Genomic DNA, 7,522 nt, shown 5'->3' with positions numbered 1-7,522 from the left:
CCCAGCTGTCACCATAGAAAAGTGCTGTGACGGACCGCCAGGTGGCCCAACCGCAGCACAGCTTTACACTTACGTCATTGTTTTGACTCGCTGGTCCCCCCCATAGCAGACACGTGCTCATCAGACTCTATTAGGGAGATGGGGGAGTGGGTGGAGCTAGGGCTGAAGACTACTTCCAACCCACCTCTCCTCCCTCTCTCAATTTTCCCTTTGTTGTCTCAGGAAGGCCGCACGTGCTTTTCCCACCCCCGCCTTTCCATTGGTCAAGTCTGCCTGGCAATACGACTCTGATTGGTAGATGGGAACTTGGTAAGCGCGTCCACGAGGAGACCTCAACGCCAAATGAAGAGGCTCATAGGCGAGAGATGACGCCAAGACTCTTGTAAGGACGCGCGCGCGTGGACGAGTCTGATGTGCATGGCCAATCAGCGGCATCATTTGAAGTGAGCGTCCAGTCCGGGGCATCCGATTGGCCCGTGGCTGGGCGCTCGGCCGCGCGCGCGCTGACAGTTGAAACCGCCGTTTCTCCTCAGAGAGTCAGAAACAATAACAAAGACATCGGAGGAGGTGGCGTCGCACTGGGCTTCGGGACTAGAATGTATCGCTCCATCTTCACCGCCGATAAGAGGAAAAGCAGGCCGGTGCGTAAGACGGCCTGGGGCGCGTGACCCTCGCAGCAACCTTAGCCCGAACAATAACACCAGAGCTGCCTGGGAGATCGAGGCTTCGGTGGTTTGGTGGAAGAAAGGCTGCTGAGGGGGGGTGAATGGGCCCCAGATCTGAGCAGCGCTGCCGTCGACCTCTTCGGTCCCCGGAGCAGCCAGGTGCTTGCGAGGAGGAAGAGGATGGTGTGAGGGGACCCGGCGCCCGGAGAGAAGTGTGAGGGGAAGGAACCGCGGGTGAGTGCGGGGCTCTCGGGGTGCGGGGGCAATGAGGGGCGAATGCGGACAGAAAGGTGTGCGGGGGCTCTGAAAGGGTGAGAGGATGGAGCCGTACTGCTCCGGGTCTGCAGAGCCGGACCATGTGAAATGCGCTGAACAGTTCTTTGAGGAGTTGGTCAGTGGGTACTGAGGCATCGTGGGGGTGTTTGTGTTCTGCGGAGGCTGCCTGAGGGGTCTCCAGCCTCCTGGTTTCACGTTTCGCCGCTTCAGCTCCTCCTCATCCAGCAGCGAGTTACAAGCACCGCTGGTGCTTCCCGAGTCCAGTGATGCAGACTGCATTGGAGTCCTGTGATGCAGAGCGGCTCACCGTGTGCAGGAGTGACAGATTGTGGCCGTCATCAGGGACCCGTGTCTGTTCCCCAGCCTGGCCTCTCCAGGACGGCTTATCTACACAACAGAAGGGCGAAGGCGCCCCCTCCCGACCAGAGCTGCCCCAGGCGCCTGCTGCCGCTGCACTGCCGGATCTGGCCCAGAGACGAAGCTGACCTCAGCCCCTTCCAGCTCCCACCCCATGCAGTGGGGTGCGGGTGAATCTCCTGGCAGAGGGTGCGTGAAGGACCCCCCTCAAGGATGCGTGTGCTCCAGTGGACGTGATTGCGTCTTGTATGCACTCCCTCGCCTAGAGGTCCGCGGCCAGGTCCTGTGCAGGGGCCGAGCCCCTTCGGGGTCCTGCTCAGGCTAGAGCTGTATCTCGAACGACGACCGCGTGCTGCCCCCCCCCCACTCTTGTTCATTTGGTAGTTTTTAGGTGCAGTGAGCTCGCTGCCATGGCCCGCCAACACCCCGGCACCTTTGCATTAAGATCTGCTTGTTTTCTCGAACTGCCGCCTCTTGGATGCACCGCAGCGCGAAGGGATCTGCAGGTCACTGCGCCAACAACTCCTGGCCGCATCTGTAGTGTTTACGCGTCGAGATCGTCCACCCTGTCAATACTCGGTGCCCGCTGAAACAAAGCATTGCACCACGGGCCGTGCCAAGACTGTCGGTATAAATGCTGCATCTGCACAGCAGTCCTGAGACCTCGTGCTACCCGCCTGTCTTCCGTTGTGGTCTGCAGCCCACCCTGCTATGCGGTGAGAATCTGGAACTCACTTCCGCCTCAACTCCGGACCACCACCTCCTCCCAGGCCTTCAAAACTGACCTCAAAGCTCTCCTCCTTCAAAGACACTTCCAAATTTAATTCACGCCCTCTCTATCTGAAGGAAGTCCTTCCATTATAGGAAATTCTGTTCTCTCTGACTATCGAAGTGCCTTCCCAGTGTGTTCTTGTAGTCTGAGTGTCTGCCATTTATTGCACTATTATACTTCTACTTGTATTGTGTACTCTTTTGTAACATGCACACGTCACTTTTCTTCGTGTAATGTATCGTTTGCTACCTCTTGTATTTTGTTTGCCTCGGATACATGCACAATTGCCACCATTGCCTCACGTAACGTAACGTTTGTTCTTGTGTTTTGAGTATCCACCATTTGTAATCATGCACACATGTCACTTTTCCTCTTGTAACGCATTGTTTGCTACCTATTGTATTTTGTTTGCTCTTCATTCATGCACAATTGTCACTATTGCCACATGTAACGTAACGTTTGTAACATGCTCACTTTTAATTTTCTCCTCATGTATCATTACTGTTCCAATTGTGAAGCGCGCTGACAACCTCGGGTGAAGTCCGCGCTATATAAAAACGCATAAAATAAATATGCTAGCCTGAACTCATTGCCTTGTTCTGCGGGACCCACTGATCCTGCCTGAGCGTAGTGCCTTGTCCTGCGGGACCTACTGAGTGGGCATGACCTCACTGTTTGGTCCTGCAAGACCTACCAAGCTTTGTAACTCCACCTGCGGAACCTACAGAGCCAACATAAGCTCATTGCCTCGTCCTGCCTAGAACAGCGTCTTGGGTGGCAGGCTGCAAGCACACCAGAGGCTGGTAGGTTTTCAGGGAGCACTTCTAGAGTGGCCTATGGGTGCATGTATTGGTAAAGCCAACACTAGCATCTATGTGGGTTTGCCAGTTAGATGTTTGATACCTAACATTGTCAGTGAATTCATCATGTAGCTGGGGAACTTGTTTTACCCAGAGTCCAGCACGTGTTTTAAAATGGCTTCCTGTTCCCTTGTACTGGCAGCGATAGAACTGACCAGCACAAGGCGCACATCTTCTCATGCAGGTATGCCCTCGCATGTAGTACTCTGCACCCTGCCATAGGGCTGTCAGGCCTGCTGTAGGTTTGACATACAGGTAGTATATGCAGTGGTAGGACATGGCAGACAGAGATTTGTGCCACGTTGTGTTTTCATTTTAGTCTGCACGACGAAGGCACGCAGCCTGCAATGGCAGTTTTGCATGTGCTTGGTGAGGGGTCCCTTAGGGTAGCACAATTAATGCTGCAGCCCTTAGGGGCGCTCTTCAGTACCTCATGCCCTAGGTACCAGGGTACTATTTACAAGGGACTTACATTGGGTGCTAAAGGTTTTGCCAATTGGGGGAACAGTTGTATAGTGACTCTTTAAGAGGCCTCTCCCATCCTTCCTTTACAAAACATAGTGGTCCACCCTTACAGAAGAACCAAACAGAAGTTCAAAGGGGAAAACCCTACTCTTTTCGGTGACACTTCCTGTAGGCGACAAGCAGGCATGGCAGTAAGACATCCCATCTCCTTGTGAGTTTTTCAGAGTCCATCAATCGTGCTTTTTAGTCTTGTTGAATCTCTCAACTAGGCCATTTGTGGGTGATATAGGGTAGGGAACTTGTAAGTCAAACAACATTCAGCCCACATATGTTTCAGGTAACCAGACGTGTAGTTTGTAAGTCTGTTTGACACCACCTCCTTTGGAAATTCCATTCTGGTAAAGGTACCAATGAGAGCTCTAGCTACTGCAGGAACTGTAGTAGCCTTAGGCTAATTGCTTCAAGGTATCTGGTAGTATGATCCACTAATAACAGTATAAATCGGCTTCCTGGGGCTGTTCGAGGGTCAAAGGAAGGGTCGAAGGGACTGACCATGTCAATACCTACCCTTTCAAACGGAGCGCCAACCACTGGAAGTGGTATTAAGGGGCTTTGGGTGGCCACCTGTCTTGTTACTGGCTTGACAGTTGGCACAAGAGTTACACAACTCCTTCACCTTCTGGGACATACCTGGCCAGTAGATGTGAGTTACCAACCTTAGTCTGGCCAAGATGCCCAGCTAGGGGATGTCATGGGCCAGCGTAAGAAGAAACTCTCTAAACAGCTGAGGTGCCACCACTTTCCCTAGTGGCACCTGGTTTGGGGTCTCTGGCCTCAGTGTAAAGAAGTACCTCCCTCCCAATAGGTCTTGTGGGAGCCACTAACATCTCCCTTTTCCTGGTCAACAGCTTGCTGTCTCAGGCTTTTAAGAGTGGGACAGGTTCTCTGCCCCAGGCACAGATCTTCCCTAGAGGGTCCCCCTGGGCCCAAGAGCTCTGCCGTGTAAGGCCCAAGGTCCTAGGGCTCAGTTCTCTCTGGGGCTGACGGTTCTTCTCCCTGAGGAGAGGGGACCTGATCTGGTATCTCTTTAGAAGATGGTTTCCAAACCCTTTTTCTTACAAGGTTGGGTCATTATCCCAGGCTTAAACTCTTCTTGTTCTCCATGGGCTCTACACTGTGCTCTGGATTTCACACATACCCATTCAGGTATACCTATCATTGTTGCATGGGGTTTTCTTTCAACCTCATCATATGCTGAGGACTCCAGATCATTGCCTATCAGTCACTACAGAAATTGCAGAAGGTACCACTAGTCTCTTGTGTCCAGTAACCTCTACCTATTCTAAGGATACAATCGCAAATGGTTGTATCTTAGCTTGATTATCAGCATTGAGGACTGTATAGATCTCACCAGTCAAGTATTGCTCTGAGGACCCTAGTCACTCAGCCACCATGGTGACACTGACACCCGTGTCCCTCAGTGCCAAAGTCCATTCATATGTGACTGTTGTCTGTATCTGTTCCGATTACTTGGCCAGACAGCCAGGGCATCAGCATCCACCGGCTCTCTCTGAGACTAGTGTTGCCTCCGCGAGCTCTCTGACATAGTCGGGGCTCACCTTAGATCCCATCTGGAGACTCACTATTTGCAAATACTACAGGAGTAGCAGATATGTTCTTTTTGTTGGGACTGCACAGGTCTCCAGTACGGTGTCCAAGAGCCTGACATTCATGACACCAAGCCTTTTTGGGATCCCAGTTCTTACCCTGGTACCCGTAGTCTGTGTAGAGTTTCTGGGCCCAACCCCTGAATAGGTTTTTTGGGGCCTTTAGAAGACTTTGTTTTTATCTTTTTCTTGACCACCATCGTTTCCCTGAAGGCTCCTTGGCCACCTTTCTTTTTGTCACCCCCACCAGTGTTAGGTGGTAGTCACCCTTGTTTTGACCCAGTGGTCGGCCTTCATCCCCAGGTCTTGAAGAGAAAGTGGGCCTAGGTCTACCAGGTAGTGATGTAATTTCTCTCTATAACAATATATCAACAAATGCTCTTTCATCACTAAATTGTAAAGCCCATCATAATCATTCACATTGTTACCTTTAAACCATCCACTTAGTGTTTTTCCTGAAAAGTCTACAAAATCTACCCAGGACTGACTGTTTTTTTTCGAGTCTCCCTGATCTGTATTCCTCAGTGGTGAATCCATAGCCCTAAATAAAACCCACCATCAGCCTCGTTCAGTGTCAGAAGCCTATCCATGTCATTTCCTGCGGAAAACTTTCAGGGCAAAGAGCCCCAACACTTTTTGTTGAGTTCCTTCGGTTGACAATCCCTCCTAAAGGCTGCAAACCATTTGGAGATATAATCGGCCTTCGAGTATTTTGGGACAGTACCTTTAGGGATTTTAGAGTCAAAACCTTCTACTCTAGTTGTCATTTTGCTGCCACCAGAGATCGGTCTTAGACCCATCTCAATTCTTTCCTTTCCTAGAGCTAGAAGTTGAACCTCCAATGCTGTCCTGGCTAGGTTCTCAAGATCTGCATCTTCAGGGTCTATGTTGTCTGGGACACTACTAGGAGAGTTCCCAGCGATATTGCTTTCTGAAGAGTTAGTGGTGGAACCAGTCTCAACCCCCGCCTTCCTCATCTTCTTCCCCAGTGGGGAAACTTCATTTGCCAACAACTGCTACAGATGAGCTTTTGTGTGTTTATGTCCCTTGGCCGTTTTCCTTGCCTAACAGAGCTCCTCGAGTTGGTCTGCTCTGCGGTGCTCATTGGGAGCCAGGCTGAGTTGCTGGGCGGTCCCATCTACAGAGATGATTTTTAAAGTTGTTGGAAACTTTTTAAGAACTTACAAAAAATGCTAAGTACTAAACAGTTTTGCGAAGGGACTAAACCAAGGCCCTATCGGCTATTTTTAAGCAATTTAGAAAAATCGAAAATAATGTTTTTAGCTGGAGACAATTAGTCTAATCACTTATCAACCAAGTGGTACAGCAAATGTCGAATTTTCTATCCCACCGCTGCCACCAATATAGGAAGCTGGCTCTTTATTCATACAATGTGCTCAGCCTGGGAGTGTCAGCACGGCAGCTGGTGGCATGGCTTTAGTGCCTGCTGCAGAAGAACCCCGAGGCCTGTATGTGCACAGCCTGGGAGTGCTGGCACTGCTGCTGGTGGCATGGCTTTGGTGCCCGCCACGGAAGGGCCCCAAGACATGTGCACAGTCTGGGAGTGCTGGCACTGGCTGCATGGCTTTGGTGCCCGAGACATGTATGTGCACAGCCCGGGAGTGCTGGCACTGCCGCTGGTGGCATGGCTTTGGTGCCCACTGCGGAAGAGCCCCGAGACCTGTATGTGCTCAGCCTGGGAGTGCTGGCACTGCCGCTAGTGGCATGGCTTTGTTGCCCGCCGCGGAAGGGCCCGAGACATGTGCACAGCCTGGGAGTGCTGGCACTGCTGCTAGTGGCATGGCTTTGGTGCCCGCCGCGGAAGGGCCCAGATACCTGTCTGTGTTCTGTATGTGCACAGCTGCTGGTGGCATGGCTTTGGTGCCCAAGACATGTATGTGCACAGCCTGGGAGTGCTGGCACTGCAGCTGTTGGTGGTGGCATGGCTTTGGTGCCTGCCGCGGAAGGGCCCCGAGACCTGTATGCGCACAGCCTGGGAGTGCTGGCACTGCCGCTGGTGGCATGGCTTTGGTGCTCGCCGCGGAAGGGCCCCGAGACCTGTATGTGCACAGCCTGGGAGTGCTGCTACTGGCTGCATGGCTTTGGTGCCCCGAGTGCTGCCACTGCCACTGGTGGCATGGCTTTGGTGCCCGCCGCGGAAGGGCCCAGATACCAGTCTGTATTCTGTATGTGCCCAGCCTGGGAGCTCTGCGGAGGGGTCGTGCGGGGACACGGCTCCCCTCCCGTGCCGCCCCCGCAGCGGGAGTCAGGGCGGTGGTGGAGGGGCCCTCGGCGCGGGGAGGCGGAGCAGCGCCCCCAGGGTTGTAGCGGGGGGGGGAGGGCTCTATTTTTAGAGCAGCTCTGAAAGCACACTGCGGAGCTGGCTCGGGAGGGAGGGGCTGGGCATGCCCGGGCAGGCTGGGTGCAGTGTTTGTGTCCGGGCTGCGGCGCCCTCCGCCG

General features: G+C 52.9%; 1 protein-coding gene across 1 annotated transcript in view; it reads left to right on the top strand.

Annotated features, from left to right (window-relative positions):
- Positions 1–482: 482 nt before the first annotated feature.
- The window catches only part of YPEL1 (yippee like 1), a 197,224-nt gene continuing 190,184 nt past the window's right edge, over positions 483–7,522 (top strand). Inside the window, exon 1 of the mRNA XM_078667959.1 lies at positions 483–899. The gene's annotated coding sequence lies outside the window, so the exon portion shown is untranslated. The remainder of the gene's footprint in view (positions 900–7,522) is intronic.

The sequence above is a fragment of the Lissotriton helveticus genome, chromosome 11 (genome assembly GCF_964261635.1).
Source record: "Lissotriton helveticus chromosome 11, aLisHel1.1, whole genome shotgun sequence".
NCBI classification, from domain to species: Eukaryota; Metazoa; Chordata; class Amphibia; order Caudata; family Salamandridae; genus Lissotriton; species Lissotriton helveticus.
Note: the sequence above shows the minus strand (reverse complement) of the source record. Positions and strands in the feature narration are given on the sequence as shown.